General features: G+C 37.6%; 1 protein-coding gene across 9 annotated transcripts in view; it reads right to left on the bottom strand.

Annotated features, from left to right (window-relative positions):
- Positions 1 to 20268, bottom strand: part of LOC6048354 (zwei Ig domain protein zig-8) — a 628146-nt gene that overhangs the window by 211264 nt on the left and 396614 nt on the right. The gene's annotated exons all lie outside the window — the stretch shown is intronic.

The following is a 20268-nucleotide window of genomic DNA, read 5'->3' on the forward strand; positions in this document are numbered from 1 at the left end:
CACCTCTATTACATACCATTTTTGTATGGATAGCTGCCAAAATTGTATGGAGACTTGTATGGGTGAACCAATGACACAAAATAACATATTTGGTCATAGGGAAGGCCCCCACAAAGTTTGAGCCAAATAAATAAATACAAATAAAATCCATTTCCGGTTTTGGTAGAGAATTGCTCCTATATCTCTGGAACTAGATTTTACATCATCATGCACTATGGCTCATAAGTCTTTTTGAGTCCTATTAAACATCCAACATATTTGGAAATAAAAAGTATGTATTTTGAGAACCAAATCATCAAAAAAAAAATGTCTAAATTTAGAAATTTGTATGCCTAACACACCAAATCGATTCAAAAATAACACACAAAGGTTCAAATTTGCTAATATTTTAACAGGTGAATTGTAAAATTCGTTATTTTTTAAAAAAGATTTTTACCCTAACCCAACTCATCTACTCCTTCGAACTTCCTCAATCTCAACTTCCTTGACGATTCCAATTCAGCCTTCGAATGAGATGCGTAAAATCATATGTGTGCTTCTGTAATTGCGAATGTTTGTGTTGTGCATTTGGAAAGCACACACGACCTTGTTTACATGTAGACACACACACTCATTCTCACAGCTTTCCATGGCCTTCATTTGGGAGATTGCTCCTTACTCTATTACCTCGGCACCGCCACGTCAGTACCCTTAACCCCTCTGACAAACCAAGGAACCAATAAAGGAAACTTTCTTGATTATGGTAGTGAATTTGCTTTTCCCCGTCCTCCAACTTCAGTTCTCGGAGGTTCGGGAAATAGGAGCCACCTTTCTTTAGTTTTTCCCCTTCGCTCCTTTTTGGTTGGATCGAGGGGCTTCATTTGCTAAAGTAGTTTTCCGTGTAGAGGCGCTGGCGCACCCACACAAACACACACTCATAGCCGAACAGATCAGGGTGAGAGTGGGAAAAATTTTGATGGAAAATTACCGGTGAGAAAGTGTGAGAGTGTGTGTGAAGATAGTTTTGATGGAGTGTGGCTCGGGGCCTCCAAGGAGAAAGTTTTCCTGCGAAAAAGGTGAGGCCTAATGAGTATGAGCCCACTTCCACCCATTTTGCGATCGACGCAATTTTGAATAGTGCCCAAAGGAGGTACGAAAGGTGGTCGGGTTCTCTAAAACGCCTGCTGCCGGATGTGCGGAACCGTGGTGGGACGCAATTATCTTGCCCCGGGAGCTGAGAATTGTTTGTGGAAGTTTGGCAATTAAAGCACTTTTGCCAAAGTGTGATTATTGGCAACTGAAGAAGGCAAGGCCTTTCAAAAGTATTGGGGTCGAATTTAAGACGAGGGATTTTCACTTTATAATGAATGGATGATTTTAATGGTAATTGGAAGCTCACGGATATACCTGACGGTGAAGAAATTTGTTGTTGTTTATTTTTAACACACTTTGTAACAGTACTTCAACTCATCCAAAAAAAAAAACACCAAAAAGTTAAAGTCCGTTGAACTGCGTTCAAAAAAACAATCCTGCAAAGTTGGTCTACCAAACCCAGCTGAAAAAATAGAAGCCGTCGTCCATCTCGTGGCAGCTCTGCAGAAAACATCGCATGCATAATGTAAGCTCAATTTGTCCCTCATCACCGGGGCCAACATAGAGAGCTTCTGCCTGCTGCTCTTTTTACCGCCAGCAAACGAAAAAAAAAAAACAGATCGAAAACGATACTCTGCTGATGCCCGGTAAATGGCCGGTCCATCAGACGAGGACGCCACCACCACCAACGCTGAAAGCCGGCAGGCCTGTTGATGATTTTCGGCGAAAAAAATCTGCACATTTTCATGAGTGATGGGCCCCGGTTAGTCAGTTGGAAGAGTTTCCCAAAGTGGTCAATTCCCTTGCGAGGGCCAGCTTTTGGCCGTGACATTCAAAGTTGGTGGCAGTGCTTTTTTGTTGTGTTGTATTAGCGTGGGAGTGGGACAGGACATTTAACTGCTCTGTCAACCTTTCCGGAGCGTTGGCTGGGCGCGTATTAAATCCTGGAAACGGTGAGATTAAGTGAAGCAATTGGAGCATTGGAGCGACCGAATCACGTAGCCTAGTGGTAACGCTTCCGCCTCGTAAGTGGTAGATTGGGGTTCAAATCCCGGCTCGGACCAACACAACTGGTGATCGTTTCACTTCTGGATTCCATTACTTAGTAAAAGGAAAGTAGTGCATCGTCACAAGCTGGACCTTATCAACGGCACCTTAGGAAGGCGACCTATGGAATGTTAACATTAACGCTTTGTAAATGCCGGCCTCGATACTCTTCAAGGGTGTTCCCCTCAAGAAACTGGGAAAAATTTAATTCATTGGAGGAGAGTTTTGTAGAAAAGCAGCATGTTCGCATAAATGTCCCATTTGCAAGCTGAGAAAAACGCATTTGAAGTTTGTCCCACACATAAGGCTACTTGTTAAGTTTTCACGGAAAAACTGGATTTCCACCTGATTTCTAGGACAAAGTACTTTATGTTATAGGCTTTTCCGAAAGATCACACGATTTTGAACAAAACTGCATCAATAACTCAAAAACGATGACAATGCATATGGGACATTTATGCGATCAGGGGCAGAGCAAGAGTTATAAGTTATAGCAGTTCTCTAGGATTTCGGTCATTCGATTTTTTTTGTATTTTTTAATCCGACTGAAACTTTTTTGGTGCCTTCGGTATGCCCAAAGAAGCCATTTTGCATCATTAGTTTGTCCATATAATTTTCCATACAAATTTGGCAGCTGTCCATACAAAAATGATGCATGAAAATTCAAAAATCTGTATCTTTTGAAGGAATTTTTTGATCGATTTGGTGTCTTCGGCAAAGTTGTAGGTATGGATACGGACTACACTGGAAAAAATGATACACGGTAAAAAAAATTTGGTGATTTTTTTATTTAACTTTTTATCACTAAAACTTGATTTGCAAAAAAACACTATTTTTAATTTTTTTTATTTTTTGATATGTTTTAGAGGACATAAAATGCCAACTTTTCAGAAATTTCCAGGTTGTGCAAAAAATCATTGACCAAGTTATGAGTTTTTTAATCAATACTGATTTTTTCAAAAAATCGAAATTTTGGTCGTAAAAAATTTTCAACTTCATTTTTCGATGTAAAATCAAATTTGCAATCAAAAAGTACTTCAGTGAAATTTTGATAAAGTGCATCGTTTTCAAGTTACAGCCATTTTTATGTAACTTTTTTCAAAATAGTCGCAGTTTTTCATTTTTTAAAATTAGTGCACATGTTTGCCCACTTTTGAAAAAAATATTTTTGAAAAGCTGAGAAAATTCTCTATATTTTGCTTCTTCGGACTTTGTTGATACGACCTTTAGTTGCGGAGATATTGCAATGCAAAGGTTTAAAAACAGAAAAATTGATGTTTTCTAAGTCGCACCCAAACAGCCCACCATTTTTTAATGTCGATATCTCAGCAACTAATGGTCCGATTTTCAATGTTAATATATGAAACATTTGTGAAATTTTCCGATCTTTTCGAAAAAAATATTTTCAAAATTTTCAAATCAAGACTAACATTTCAAAAAGTCCAAACATTCAATATTACGCGGTGGATGCTGACTGGATGTTTATTATGCCTAATTTCATGATTTGCGTATTGTTTGAAACTGACCCGAACCACTTGACAGAAAATGTGTGTTTATTAGCAATTTTTGACAAAACTAGGGGAACAGCATCTAATTCCAGCGTGCCTATAATGTTGCCACATAAGCACTTTGACGTTCAAATACAGCTCATTGAAAGCGATTTCAACTGAAATCGAGCAACAAATTGCTCAATGGAAAGTGAGCAAGCAAGTTTCTACAAACAGTTTTTCAAAAAAAGTGAAAAACAGCTAATTGGATAGAGTTGAGAGCGAGTTCTAAACCTGCAAACATACGAGAATTTCCCCTATTTACCTGAGCGATTGAAAAAAAAAATCGAAAAGTATTAGGGTCATTACGAGTCAACTGAGTACACTGTTGAACTCAACCTTCACCGAATTGGGCCATACTTGGAGGAAACGTTCATCCATCGGTAGTTAACATAAATCTCAAGTTTGGTCATTTTTGGCACCGACATCTTTTTTGGCGATTATCTAAAAACCTTATTTTTTTTATTTTTCTCGTAACGTAAGAGCAAAATGCTTCCGTCTGGTTGCAATTTATAGGAAATCGGCAAAGGAATTCAATAAAAATATTGTTAACCCCCAAATGCCTTCCAACTTTGGTTCTTTGAAGTTTATATTTTAAAACGTGATTTTGACAAATTCCTTATTTAGTATTTTTTATAAGATCACCATCAGCTTTCCAAAAATAAAAAAGACTAAAGATTTCCTAAACAAAAAAAAGCACGTTGTCTACGCTTCCACTTCAGACCTACTTTCAGGGGTTTGGTATCAATCCAGACATACAATTTCGGAATTCTTGATGCGTTCAGTCCTGAAATATCGTGGGACCGGTAAAAGGCAATTCTGGGGTTTTTTTGAAAAGGTCAAATAAATCAAATTTTCAATTTCAATTCAATTCAATTTGTTGTTTATTTTGTACTTATCATCTACAGATTTTGTGTCTTAGTTACAGATTATAGAGTTATGGATGTCCTTACAACTATAAATTAACACATGAACATCAATTGATAATTTTAAGTTTGGAAGAAGCGTTATCGGGAGCAGGAAAAAGCTAACAAAAAAACCTACTAAAAATCAAATTTTCAGTTTTTGCTTTTTGGGTGTTTTTGAAACCGCCTTGAGTCAGGGATATTAAAAAACACCAAAAAGCAAAAAGTGAAAATTTGGTTTATTAAACCTTAAAAAAAAAACTCCAGAATTGATAGCTAAGACAGTGAATATAAAGGAATCTTTTTTTATTATCTAGTCTGATCTTAATTCAAAGAAGTTACCTGAAAAATAGCAACAAAATAAATGTAAGTTTTTTATTGAAGACGGTCAAATTGAGTTAGTAAGATGAGCTGAAGATTTTAACATTAATTCAAAAACTAAATTAATCCACCTATGTGGTTGATGCCTTCCTCACCTTTTACCAACATTTGGTGATATGATGGGTTTGGACACAAATTCCATCTATTTCTCAATAATAAAATACACAAATCTCAAATATTCAATGTTTTGGACTCATGGGAAAGACTCATTACCTTACCGACGATGGATCGGAAGATGAATCCGGACATCGTTTGCATACATTTATTTGAGATCCGGCTTCATAAAAGTACATAAATATCACTTAAGTGGTCATAACTCGAGACAGGGTTGCCAGATCTTCAATGTTTTAAGCTCGTTGGAAAGGTCTTTTTATAATCTTACCAACAATGGGTCGGATGATGGATCCGGTCAAAGTTTACATACATTTAAGTGAGATCCAGCTTCAAAAAAGTTCATAAACATCACTTAAGTGGTCATATCTCGAGACAGGTTTGCCAGATCTTCAATGTTTTTGACTGGTTGGGAAGGTCTTATGATAACCTAACCAAGGGAAAGGTCTTTCGACTACCTAACCATCGATGGGTCGAACGATAGATCCGGACATAGTTAACATACATTTTATTGAGATCCGGATTTATGCAAAAACACATTTTTATACACAACTTTTGAACTACTTATCGAAACTTCATAAAAATCAATAGGTACGTATTGGACCCTAAACAAAATCGATTTTTTTTAAATTTGAGCAAAATCGGTTCAGCCAGTGCTAAAAAAAGATGGATTATTACATGGAAACTTTAAAAAAGATAAAACAAAACAGCTTCTTTTGAAAAAGGAAATGCATGAAAAAGGTTTCACCCAAATCAAATACTACACTGAAAAGTCGAGTTTTGAAAACTAAAAGAATGATTATTTTGGTTAAATTTAAAAACAAATATGTTAATGCATGTGCTTTTCATTAAACGATTGAATTTTTGTAAAAAAAAACATTCAGGTGATAGGTGCCTTCCTCACATTCATATAGTGAATATCTTCATCCAGAATTGCATCATTTCCCATTAACATGTTTAACAAATAAAGCTTTAATGCTCTTTTCTTTTATTTATTTGACTCATTTCTTTCGATAGGGTTTTCAGGTCTTCAATCCTTTTGGCTCATCGATAAGGTCTTTTGATAACTTATTCAACGATAGTTCGCATGATAGATCCGGACAACGTTTTCATCAAAATATCTGAGATTCGGCCCTCTAAAAAGTGTATAAACAACACTAAAGTGCATATAACTTTTGATATGGTTGTCAGAACTTTGATGTTTTAGGCTCATTTGAAAGGTCTTTTAAATACCTTTCTAAAAATGTATAACACGACGGAGTTTCTAACAAAAACTACACTTTTTACAATCTTCCGGACTTTTGTTAAAATCGTTTTTTTTTTGCATAACTTTTGAAGTACTTTTCTAATCTTCATTATATTAACTAGGGTCTTGTGAGACCCCGAGACGGATCGAATGAGACCAAATCGGTTCAGCCATTCCGGAGATAATTGTGTGCAAGTTTTTCGGTGCACGGACTCACATCCAGACACACGCACAGACATGTTCAGAATTTGATTCTGAGTCGATAGGTATACGTGAAGGTGGGTCTACGAGGTCGAATAAAGAATTTCATTTTTCGAGTGATTTTATAGCCTTTCCTCATTGAGGTGAGGAAGGCAAAAAAGCTATGGATCAGTAATAATGTCGAATGCATAAACAAACATGTAAAGTTTAAAACTGATATTATTTTTTAACTTAGATCAATTAAGTAAGACATAAAATTGATATAAAAAAACTTGTAGGTTGCCCAAGGAGCCATTCAAAACCTTTTGGCTTTTTGGCGAATGCCTTTGGAGCAATTCCAGCCCAAAACAGGAATTTTTCAGGTACTTTTTTCTCGACCCTCTCCGATTTCCGAGTATCAAAAAGTGGTCAAAGACAAATTTGTAGGAAATTTGACGGGCTTTCCGAAAAAAGTACACTGAAGGAAAAAAACACTTCACTTTTATGAGATTTTTTGTTTTTTTAAGATTAAAAGTCTAATTTGAAGTTGAGCCCACGATTTTTTTCGTTCAAAATTTTTGTGAAAATAGCCTAAGATGTTACAAAAAGACTCAAGAAATATGCAGGATGGAGCAACTCACCTAAAAATACAAAAATCATTTGGGTAATTCTCTACCAACTCACACGATATCGGGAAAAATTGCCCCGACCTCTCTCCGATTTGCGTTAAACTTTGTCCTAAGGGGTAACTTTTGTCCCTGATCACGATTCCAAGGTCCGTTTGTATTTGTCTGCTCTACAACTTTGTAGAACATTGTTACACTCTAAAAAATAACCCTGCAAAGTTATAAAAAAACACGAAATTTTAAGATGGAAAATTATGTTTTAAATGAAAAAATGACTCTTCTGGGTCAATGTAGATTCGAAAAGTACATTAAATTTCTCATGAAATGACTTGTTACAAAAATTTTTACAGTCGAGTAACGGAAAATAGGAGAACTTTTAAAACTTTTTTAGTGTTTTTTCGATGAAAAATACGTTTTTTCCGAATTCTGAGTACGCCATCAAATCGGACGTCTAATTTTACATAAAAGTCCCTTTGACACCAAATTTCTATCTCATCACCGTTTCAGGCTGCAAATTATTGAAAAACACCTCTTTTTTGGCATGTTCAAAAATGGAAGGGGTCGTACCGCCCCTCCGTTACGAGATATCAAAAAACGGACCTCGGATTCGTGATCAGGGACAAAAGTTACCCCTTAGGACAAAGTTTCACGCAAATCGAAGAGGGGTCGGGGCAACTGCTGTGTGAGTTGGCGGAGAATTACCCATTTATTGAAGCTGTTTTTTTTTTAAACTGGATGTATAGGCTTACAGATATAAGCTAATTTACTATCCAGGTTACTATACTACACTGAAAAAATATTATGTTTTCAGTTATGAGCAATGTAATTAGCTTATATCTGTAAACCCATACATCCAATCGAAATGTGGTCAAAGACAAACTTATGGATAATCGGACGAGCTATCCGGTAAAAATATTTGCGAGACTGAAACATCAATTCTGTCTTATAGAAATTCCCAAAAACCATCAAAAAACATATTTTTCCAATATTTTTATTTTTAAACCCGCTGTAACTTCACAAGGGTTGGACTTAGGACAATGGCCAATATGGAGACTTTTATGTTAAATTGTTTGGAAAATCGAATTTCGTAAGGAGCGGCCGTGGCTGATTGGTTACGGTGTTTGCTTCGTAAGCGAATGGTTCTGGGTTTGATTCCCATCTGCTCCCAACGAGAAAGTTAAGAACACAGAAATTTGAAATGATGAATATGAACGAAAAACCAAAGTCGCTCGAGGCGGGGTTCGATCCCCGTCCTTTGGATTGGTAAGCAAAAATGCTAACCACTAAGCCATAACGACTTGGTGAACATAGATTGGAATTAGGAATACTGTTACAACCAACCCGCAACGCCTTTCGAGGTGTATCCTAGGGTTCTACCTCTCCTACTAACATTGAGTCCAAAACCTCCCTACAAACATCTATACCACTAAGGTGACGTAGGGGTCCTTGCGCACTTTAGATAGGTGTTTACTAACGATTCTTCCAATCCCTGAGGATAGCTTGGACCCGGCCAGGACCCCCTTATGCCCTGGGTTGTATTACACACTCATCAAAAGATGAAGACATGGTATCTCCCGTGTTGGATTATTGTTCCGGATGAGGGTCTAACACAACCACACCAAACAGTGGGATAAGCGTTGTGGAGCCTTCCGGTGGTGGGGCGTCCTCCAAATGCTAATGCTAATGCTAATGCTAATTGTTTAAAAATCGACTTTCGTGTTCGGTTTTTGAAAATTTTGATGTTTAGAGCACTTTTGAAAAAAAAAGTTTCAGTAAATGATTTTTGTATTTTTTAAGGTGAGTTGCTCCATCCTGCACTTTTCTTGAGTCTTTTTGTAACATCTTAGGCTATTTTCACAAAAATTTTGAACGAAAAAAAATCGTGGGCTCACCTTTAAATTTGACTTTTGAACTTAAAAATAAAAAAAAAACTCAAAAAAGTGGAGTGTTTTTTTTTTCTTTCAGTGTACTTTTTCGGAAGGTCCGTCAAATTTCCTACAAGTTTGTCTTTGATCACTTTTTGATACGATGCAACGGCTTCGAGATACAGCTATATTTAAATTACGAAATACAAAGATATTTGAAACACTTACGCCCTTTTCAAATGATCGGGCGAAACTGGCTCCATATACACAAAAATGGCTTATAAGATGGCGTAAGATAACATGTCTACAAAGTTTCATTGAAATCGAAGAGGGTCGGTTACAACCGATTTCCTATTTGACATGGAATTGCTTTTTGATCTTTAAAAAATCGTGGAAATTTTTAACATGAAATCCTTCAAAAATCGAGATATTCAAGAAGACTTATAAAAAGGTGCTGATGTTTCTAGAATTTAGTCAAAATCTAGATTTAGTCTAGAAGCAAATCGTGTGACAGGCCAGTTTTTAATGGAACTATGCTGAATTGCCCTTCCGAATTTGAATCTGCTTTTCGATTTCCTTATGCTCAAAGGGAACCGAGATAATAAAGTTTGCGTCCAATATGGTGGCTGACTGATAGACTAACCTAAAAGGATTTTGAAGTTCAACCAACTTGTCAAATTTCACTAATTTTGAATCGATGAACGCTGCGCTCAGGAAATGTGCAATCCAAGATGGCGGTCAATATGGCGGTTGCCTTGATTTTTTAAAGAGGGTTTAGAATGTTTATTCCTTAATTGAAGGTCCACAAGGTAGTGAGTTGTTGTTATTTATTTATTTACGGCAGCTTTAACCTGCGCGGTCATTCGCTGCCTACAAGGTAGTGAAACAACGGTAAAACTGAAGTCCACAATCATGACCAAAATTTAGACCGGCCCTGAGAATGTGCTCTACCCCTATCGTGCTCAACCGCAAGGCAGAGAAGATTCCGTTGATAAGATGTGTAGTACACAGTACCAGCTGCTTCTGCCACAACTTCCAACGGAGGTTTGTTGGTCCATCCGTCCGTCAAGGACCCAACGAGCTTTTGTCTGTCTATGTGTGTGTGTTCGTTGTTCATTATGTCGAACTTTTCGTGCCAATGTTTATGTTGCGTTTCACACAACGGAATCCCGCCGCACTCCTGCCCTCGCTCCCCACAATAAAAACCCGGAAACCGGTAGTGTTGCTATCTCTGTGCCGTTTGTGCTAGTTCAAGCCGGCCTGCCTGTCTCGGAACAGCGGGCTTCTGTATGCATGTGTCATGCGAAATCTGCTTCATTTTGGTGCACCGCAGAAAACTAGCCGAACATGCAACACTTTTCGGAAGTGCTACTGTTTTTGTTCGACCACCCTTCCCGAGAGAGCAGCCCACTCGGTCTTCTTCCACCATGCTTTCTCAGTGAATGGTTTCGTGTAGCTAATGGGGAAGGAGCTAAAAGTTCAGGGGCGTCTGATTGGTTGTTTGATTGCGTGTTGAATCGAATTAACTTGTTCTGTGTTAGGCTTGTCTAATTGTTTTAATTATGCCTTGTATCAGAACAAGACAAGAAAATCACAGTTGTAAAGAAGAGCAGAAGTCAGCAGTCAGAAGTCAACAGATAGAAGACAGAAGACAGAAGACAGAAGACAGACATTAAATTTAAAATAAAAAACACTTTACTATTGACCCAAGTAACCATTTGAATCTTACAGAAATTGAAACATTTAATCAAGTGCGCGCCACTGCCCCCGGTTCTTGAAGTGCTGATTCACAAAAGTGTTCCGACTCGGAGGGGCAAAAAGCCCACCAGAAGACCGCCCACCCAACAACTGGAAAAGCCCACAGAAGATAGCCATATATCTTGCCGGCCGTCAGCCAAAGATATGCCCCGTTCCGATTGATAAATAACGCTATTTTTGGGCGCTTGCCAAGCATTTTTTTTGCTTCGGCCGCATGAATTACCGACACTAACACCACTATCTCAACCGCACACATGCGAGATTTCGTCACTCAGGACTTAGGGCTTGGTGGGTCTTGGGGAGTTCTGATTTGAAACACTAGAAGAAAAAGAAGTGGAAATTAAGTTTCTTGAACTTCCAAGAGCTGTCTTTAAAACAAAAACAAAATAAAAACAAAACGGATCTACAGAACAACAGAACAACAGAACAAAAGAACCACAGAACAATTTTGGTTCGTCTTGACAAAGTCCAACTTTCCAACCTCAAACTTCCCACCGTGCCATCCTAAGCCCTTCGTGGCAGTTGTGGCAGAGAATCTTTCGCCATCTGGCCGGAAGTGTCGGAAAGGTCGGAAGGGGTTTGGCCAGTAGGTCCTACAGTGCAACACCAGGAGCAAATTAATGCACGAAACATGCTGGCTGGCACCCAAGTGAGTGGTGGTGGTGGTGTGATGTTTTGATGCCGAGGCGAAGAAGCACCATGATTGGCCTCGCAGGGCAGATATCCCGAGAAAAAGGGAACGGAAACACCTCGGTGGTTAGACGCAGACTACCAGGGAACTCTCCAGGCCAAGCAAGCCCCGGAAGAAGGAGAATGCTGTTGGTGGCATCAATCATTCCACATCCGCGTGACGTGTGTGTGAGTGAGGAGATGTACGAGTTTTCCGTGGAGAACGTTTCTTTCGGGGAGGGGGTTGGAATTTTCGTCCGAAAACCCAAATGAAACGTCAACTTTGATCCTCATCCGTTGTTTTGCTGTTGTGGATTGATAGGATAGGGCAAACTATACAATGCATGCAAGAGGCACGTACAAACAGTAGGGTAGGCCACGTTGGCCATGTTGGGCCGTGATTGATGGAAATCGGAACGGGAAAGGCCATTGCAGCGCATTTGAAACATTTTCTTCGATCACAGACACTCGATTAATGTTATTACGGGTGAAATGGAAGAGTGTGAATAGATTGGAATAGACTATCGCTTTTGGATGAGCAACTTTTTATATAATTTGTTAGAACTTTTACAAAAAAAATCAGCCCAGCTAACAAACAATTTATTTTTTATTTTATTAATAAATGACCAATCTAGTCAGCTGATCAATTCTGAAAGCTTTTTCTTTAAAAATTAATTCGAGAGTCTCAAACAGTCTTTGGAAAATTAAAAAAAAATCAGTAATAACTACCAAGGCGTCATCCATAAAGTATGTCACGCTCTAGGGGGGGAAGGGGGGTCTGACATTGCGTGTTGTAAGTATAGGAAAAGCGTGACAAAGGGGGGGAGGGGGGGGGGGGTAAATTTTGGCTGATTTCAGCGTGACGTACTTTATGGATGAAGCCCATTGCACAGTGTTCGGAATGGCAAAATTAAGTGGAATAAATTTATAACTCTTGTATTTATTTGGCGTCCTAGCGAAATGGTGTCTTCGGAAGAGTTGTTGTACTTGATAAGGGCTATCTTTTGAAGTTATTGACATACAGGGCGACCTTCCAGGGTGTCAACCAAAAACTAACTTTTTTGGATGACGTTGTAGGCCTTTGATGTCTTCGGCAAAGTTGTAGAGGAAAAAAATTCATGAAGGTTTGTCGAAGTCGCAAAATTTGTAGCTCTTAATCTACTCGAGATATACGTCATTTTTGCAAAAATGGTCCAAAAAAAGCACTGTTTGGTGATAACTCAAAATGTTAGCATTTTAGCGGCCTGCTATGTTCCGAAGAGTTGTTTATGACATAAAATTACACATCTTTGCCGAAGACAGCAACATGTTTTGAGCCTTTAATGAGGAGTTATTACCATTTTTAGGTGATTTTGAGCCTATTTTCAAGTTGCTATGTTTTCAAAATGGCGCATTTTGGCGCAAAACCGAACAATGCACCTAAAAGTACTCACTTTCAACTACATTTCCTGAAAATATCTCCGTGTCTATCGGTGTCTATTTTGAGATACCTCAATTTGAATTTGACTGTTTTTAATCAATTTATTTATAATTTTTAAGTGGAATCTTATTGAAAACGTGGTAATAATAATAATCGTTAAATTGAAGGGTAATTTGAACGATTTTTACTGAAACTGCTTTGTCTATTAAAAAATACGGCAACCTTTCTGAATTGACCAAGTATAAATAAAATACTTAATTTCAAATACGAAAAATTACTTAAAATTTTAACTTGCATTAGGATTGGGCTAAATATGTTTTTATTCATAATTTTAGAATGTGTGTCATAATTAAAGCATAAATAATGTATTTTCCATAAAAATCATTTTAGCAATTATTACCACGTCTTCAATAAGATTCGGCTTAAAAATTATAAATAAATTGATTAAAAACCGTCGAATTCAAATTGAGTTATCTAAAAATAGACACCAATAGACACGGAGATATATTCAGGAAATGTAGTTGAAAGTGAGTACTTTCAGGTGCATTGTTCGGTTTTGCGCCAAAATGCGCCATTTTGAAAACATAGCAACTTGAAAATAGGCTATAAATCACCTAAAAATGGTTATAACTCCTCAATAAAGGCTCAAAACATTTTGCTGTCTTGGGCATTTTGCTTCGGAACATAATAGGCCGCTAAAATGCTAACATTTTGAGTTATCACCAAAAAAGTGCTTTTTTGGACCATTTTTTGCAAAAATGGCGTATATCTCAAATAGATTAAGAGCTACAAATTTTGCGACTTCGATAAACCTTCATGAATTTTTTTCCTCTACAACTTTGCCGAAGACACCAAAGCCCTTCAACGTCATCCAACAAAGTTAGTTTTTGGTTGACACCCTGGAAGGTCGTCACCCTGTATGTCAATAACTTGAAAAGATAGTCCCTATCAAGTACAACAACTCTTCCGAAGACATCATTTGGCTACGACGTCAAAAAAAGGAAATATCAATTTATTCCACTTAATTTTGCCATTCCGAACACTGTGCAATGACGTTTAAAGACTATAACAAAGTCATAACAAAAAATCCATCTTATGAGATATGCCATTTTAGATGTAAAACAGAAAAATAAATTATAATATTTGTGTGCTGTTTTATAGTAAGAGGCACTTAAAAATATTTTTGAGTTATTATAATGACTTTTTTACCTGTAGAACAGTGTCAATCTATTTATTCCATCATAATCAGATCATAAAATTTCCTAAAATTTGCTTCAAGGTAAATTAATTTTTTTCCAGTGGTTGTTGAGATAAATCCTCTGCGAGAAAAAAAGCAAGCAAACTTTTTTCCCTACGGGTCTAAAAAAATCGCAAAATTTGAAACTATTCGACAAATAAACTTTAAAAACAAAAAAATGTTATTGTTTTAGCATTTTTAAAGAATAAACAATCATTTTTCAAGCACCTTCAGTGGGGGTGACTAAGTGTCAAAAATCGATACACCTCTCGTAATTTCTTGGTAACAAAAACAATTTAAATAACATAGAAAATCTTTCAACGTAGATTTGCTCTTAGATATTATTAGATATTATTAGATTTTGATGAACGCTACCTTAAATGCCAATAGTTTGAAAATTGACCCAATCTCATCCCTAAGAGGGTGTGACATTGGGTTAAATGAAACTTCAATGATACTCAAATACAACGATATGGTAAAAACAAGTCATCCAACAGTGTTTCTTGTTCGTGTTTCAAACATTTGGGTAGTTCTCGAGCAATTCCAACAAAAATATTAGAAAAATGATTTTTCGAAAGGTCATTTTTGGCCAAAAACGTAAGTCAACTTAAGACAGCAAAAATAACAGGTTTTGTTCAAGGAACGAGATTTTTCAGTGAAGTCATCTTAAGATGTTCCCTACACAACCCTTTTAACACAATTCAGTTTCATTGAGAAGAATCTGCGAAATGGTAAAATCCATTAAAAAATCATTTTAACCCAATTTCTCCCCCAGACCCAATGTCACCCCACTGACGGTATGCAATATTGCCTTTTAAAAACTGGATTATTTTGTATTTTTTCGACAATCTGAATTTTTGGAAAATATTGAACGTTTTTGAAAACAAAGCAACCATTTTTTTAAATGACTGCAAAATATAAAATTCTTTTTTTTTCGCTTAAAAATAGTATTTTATTTGGGGGCCATCCATAAACCACGTGGATACTTTAGGGGAGGGGAAGGGGGGTACAGCGATTGTCCACGCTCCATACAAAAATGTTTTTTGTATGGAAAATTGTCCACGACGGGTGGGGGGTTGAAAATTCCAAAAAAGGGTCAGCGGAGTTTATGGATGGCCCCCAAAATAAAATACATTTTTTTCTGCGAAAAAAAAAATATTTTGCAGTCATAAACTGATAAACTGTAGTTTTGTGATTTTTTTATACAGTACACTCACTTGCAAAATATGCAACAATGTAACATTATTGCAATGGCTAGTGATATTTCGCAATTTCACGGAAGCCGCGTAATTCGCGAAATTTGCCCTTGGCCGTGAAATCTAGTTAACACAGTGAAATGTCACGAAGTTTGAAAAAACACTTGAAAAATTGCTTAAAAGTGTTTAAAATTAGGATTTTTGAATTTAAACAAACCACAAGAAGGGTATTTTGCAAGTAGTTGTGCAGTTGAATTGCTGATTTTCACACGTAAATATACTGCGAAATGACCTTTGATTGTAACATGCCAAGGATGACACAATGTGAATTTCAATCTTTGTTAAATTTAGTAAAACAACAATGTATAGGTTTCATTGTACAACTTATTGCGCCTTGCAGCAATTTCTAGAGTTTTGTGTCAATCGTGCTAGGCCTAGATTTTTTCATCACACTGCTTTGCAGGACTGAGAACTGTCAACTTTGCGCACTTTGCACCGCGCTAGAGTGCTGCGGGATAATTTTCATCACAGTTGGCAAACTGAATTTTCATCACACCATCAAAACAAAACAAGTGCAATATATCGACTTCTGACCAAAATCTAGTCATCAAGCTGTGGTGGCCGAGGCAGTTAAGTCATTGAGATGGTCTGTTTAAGGTTCTTGGATCGATTCTTGTAGTTGACACTTTTGGATTTTTTTGACGAATTATTTTTTTTCTAATGAGCTCGAGGGCATAATTCTATCGGCCATCTCGAGCTGTGTTCAATGAGTACGTAAACGGTACCATTATTCTTACGGCTTGAGGCCATGAATTGGCTGTAAATTCAACAGAGTTTTGGCTAAAAACCGATGCATTGAATACGAAAGAGGCTTTTTTTTATTATTTTTCAGTAAAAAACAGTACTAAACTATTTTTTTCGAAAGACTTTATTAGAAAAGGTTACATTCTCTAAATGACATTGGTAGATCGATCTTCAACGATGAAACTTCGAGCATCCAACCATCTCGGATTGATCTGCATGGGTAGCGTGAATGTCGGGCAGTTGCTTCCCACCGCCGCCGTCTGCCACATCCCCATATGAGGACCGTAGAGGACGATAACTACTGACCTTCCTCGCTATGAAGGGACCCCTCTTAGCAGCGCCGGATTAGCCGGATGTTGTACCGATCCAACAAGTAGTGAAGAAGCCTGTCCACAACGTAACCAGCAACGCCCGCTGGTTGTCCACCATCCGTCCAGCAAAAAGACAAAGATCCACCGTGAGCCAAGATGGCGGCGCAACACTGCTGCATCCCGGCACCGAAGACCACGATTCCACAGTCGAAACGACTTGTTCCTTTAATCACTTAGCCGGTCCGAAAAACTTTCTGTGGGCAGGACGATCCTTTGTTTCTGAACCTCCAAAAATAAACAAATAAACAGCCTGCTATAGCAACGGATATCGTCGTCATCACTGTGAAGAAAAATCACTGTGATGAAAAAATACTGTGATGAAAATAATTGCGCAAGACTCTAGTAAAGTGCAAAATGCGCAATATTTTTTATTATCAATACCAGATGCAGCGAAAACTTTTATAAATGGAGCTTTGCCTTAACTTATTTGAAATAATCCAATATTTAAATTATACTTTTGATGAATAAGAAATGGTATTCGTTTGGAGTGACTTTAGCAAATTATGTTGATATTAGAGCAATTCCAGCCCAAAACAGGAATTTTTCAGGTACTTTTTACTCGACCCTTTCCTATTTCAATGAAACTTTGTAGACATGTTATCCTACGCTTATATAAGCCATTTTTGTGTATATGGAGCCAGTTCCACTCGATAATGACATTTGAGAAGGGCGTAAGTGTTTTAAATATTTTTGTGTTTCGTAATTTAAAAATTTCTGTATCTCGAAGCCGTTGCATCGTATCAAAAAGTGGTCTGAGACAAACTTGTAGGAAATTTGATGAGCTTTCCAAAAAAAAATACACTGAAAGAAAAAAACACTCTACTTTTACGAGATTTTTCGATTTTTAAGTTTAAAAGTCAAATTTGAGGAGGATCCCACGATTTTTTTTCGTTCAAAATTTGGTCTAAGACAAACTTATGGAAAATTGGACGAGCTTTCTGGTAAAAATATTTTCAAGACTGAAAAATCAAGTCTGTCACATAAAAATTGCAAAAAACCATCAAAAACCCATTTTTTCAACATTTTTATTTTTAAAACCGCTGTAACTTCACAAGAATTGGACTAAGGACAGTAGTCAATATGGAGACTTTTATGTAAAATTGTCTGGAAAATCGATTCCCACTATCGGTTTTTAGAAATTTTGACGTTTAGAGCACTTTTCAAAAAAAAAGTTTCAATAAATGATTTTTGTATTTTTTAAAGTGAGTTGCTCCATCCTGCATTTTTATTGAGTCTTTTTGTAACATCTTAGGCTATCTTCACAAAGATTTTGAACGAAAAAAAAATCGTGGGCTCCTCCTCAAATTTGACTTTTAAACTTAAAAATCGAAAAATCTCGTAAAAGTAGAGTGTTTTTTTCTTTCAGTGTATTTTTTTCGGAAAGCCCATCAAATTTCCTACAAGTGTATCTCAGACCACTTTTTGATACGATGCAACGGCTTCGAGATACAGAAATTTTAAAATTCCAAATTACAAAAATATTTAAAACACTTAAGCCCTTCTCAAATGACATTATCGAGTGGAACTGGCTCCATATACACAAAAATGGCGTATATAAGCGTAGGATAACATGTCTACAAAGTTTCATTGGAATCGGAGAGGGTCGGATACAACCGATTCCCTATTTGGCATGGAATTGCTCATTAAAATTAAGTATTTCAGATGAAAAACTGAACAAATTTGAACCTACAGAAAAATTGCAATGAATATTTTGCGGTAGAGGGTATAAGTTGTTTTTTGAACTATTGTTGATTGTTAAGGTAACTTTCCTCTACACAAAAATACTAAAATAACATATGTTTGCATTTATTTCCAGCAAATTTTCGAGTACCGTGAAATTCTAATGTTATGCAAGCCTTGAAAAATCACTAGCCCTAATCATTGTCCAAACTGATAATTTGTGTATTTAAAAAAATAAAAGTAGTTTTGTAAAAGAGTTGAGTATTTTTGGAAACATAAAGGCCGTTGCAAATATTTTTTAAACTGCAAAACAAGTGGAAAGATATGTAATGCACTTTAACACACTTTTTTTCATTCAAATGTTGAAACCAAATTCGTCATGTTAAAAAGCTCTATCTTAAGTATTCCTACCGCATCCCTACAAATTTAATAACTCAGGCTCTTTCCATCTTCACCAAATCCAGGGCTCACAAATCGGCAAATGGCTTTCTCCCCGATGCAATCAGCTTGCAAGATTCTGCCCTACTTTCGTTAATGTTCTGTCAACTGCAGCATCAACCACACACAGCCACAACCGCCAACAAAACGACAACATCGAGGATCTACGTCGGATTTCTAAAACAACGACTCTGGATAAACTTTTCCTATTTCGCCACTTTGGCAGCCCTTCTTCGGTTCGAGGCGATAACAGCAGCAGCCTCGCTCTTTCTTGCTCGGTGTTCAGCAGCCATTTCCGACTAATTCTTGCCATTTGTCACCGGGAACCGCACACAATTCCCGGGCGCCATTAGAGTTGCGCCTCTGGGGAACCATCCATCCAGCTCGTCAAATTCGCTATCCGCGCAATTATTTGAAACTTGTCGTTTCGTAGTTTTGGGGTAGTTCTCTGGTAGATATTTTATTCAAATTTTTACCGAAAAACAGTTGACGATGCAGTTTGTATCAAGTATTTATTCGATAAAATTCATATTCATATCCATTCAGATTGGATTAAGGAAATTTTCAGTTTCCCAGAGAACTTCAAGCTTAAGATTTAAATGTCCACGTCCTCAGGACACCGTAAACCCCAACTATAGCTTCCTGTGTGGGACTTCTGGAAGGTCACCATTTTCGCTCTTTGGTCGCGATGAAGTTTTGCCATCATTTAAATTTATGAGCACCTTAGCCCGACACCGATGACAAAGATGTCGGTTATGAATGCAAATAAATATCCCCGGCCCCGGCTAGATTAAATTACCTCGCACACTTTATGAAGAAACATGACTTGACGAAAGAAAGACGAAGCACCCTTGGAGCCCACGTGACGACGACGTCGCGACGGTCCCTTGGATATGATGATATGGCAACAGGAGGATGCTGTGCAGGAGCAGGTTTCCAAGCAACATCAGTAACGACGGCGAGCCTCTACAATCATAATCAGTGACCGCACCTGAGCTATTGTCACCGGAAGGCGTTAATCTTCTTGGCACCTCGGTGGGGGGTTTCTGTTGATCGTTTAAGTGACTTTTGTGTTCTAGATGTGTCGAATTTAAGACAGAATTCTAACTAAGTCAACACTTCTTGTCACTAGATATCAAGAATTGGATCCGGAAATGTAATAAAAATATCATATTAAAAAATTGAATCCAATCTCTAGTTACAAACAAAACACAAAGTCCAATGGGACACTTTCGCCGCTAAGAATATTCAGCCTAGCTCCCAGGCACACAGGACAGCCCAGCAACTCTCAGCCATTGCGGCTCATTATTCACTGGTGGTTCTTTCATCCGTGGCGGCATGATACAACACCACGCGCACCATGGGAGGGCGCCCACCCCCTCCCACGATCAGTTGACAAACGCGTTGTTCGTGGAAACCTTTATTAAAGACATCCGAGAACCTGCCAAGTGTAAGCAAAACTGTTGGTGGTGGTGCGTTGGCCACGTGCGCATCGTTCTTCGCCCCATCCACACGTGACATTTATCAGTATTATGTGCGCAGGGGTTGTGCGTGGATTACGCATGGAAAGGACGAAATCAGTAGATTGATTTTTCTGGTTTGGTTTTGCTGAGATTTGGCAAAAATTTCTCCAAACCTGCGATTGTTTTCGCCAATTATGGAGAAAAATATCTTACCGCAGAAAAATTAGCGATTTATTCGCTGTTTTAAGTGCAG

Source organism: Culex quinquefasciatus, chromosome 3, assembly GCF_015732765.1.
Source record: "Culex quinquefasciatus strain JHB chromosome 3, VPISU_Cqui_1.0_pri_paternal, whole genome shotgun sequence".
Taxonomy (NCBI): Eukaryota; Metazoa; Arthropoda; class Insecta; order Diptera; family Culicidae; genus Culex; species Culex quinquefasciatus.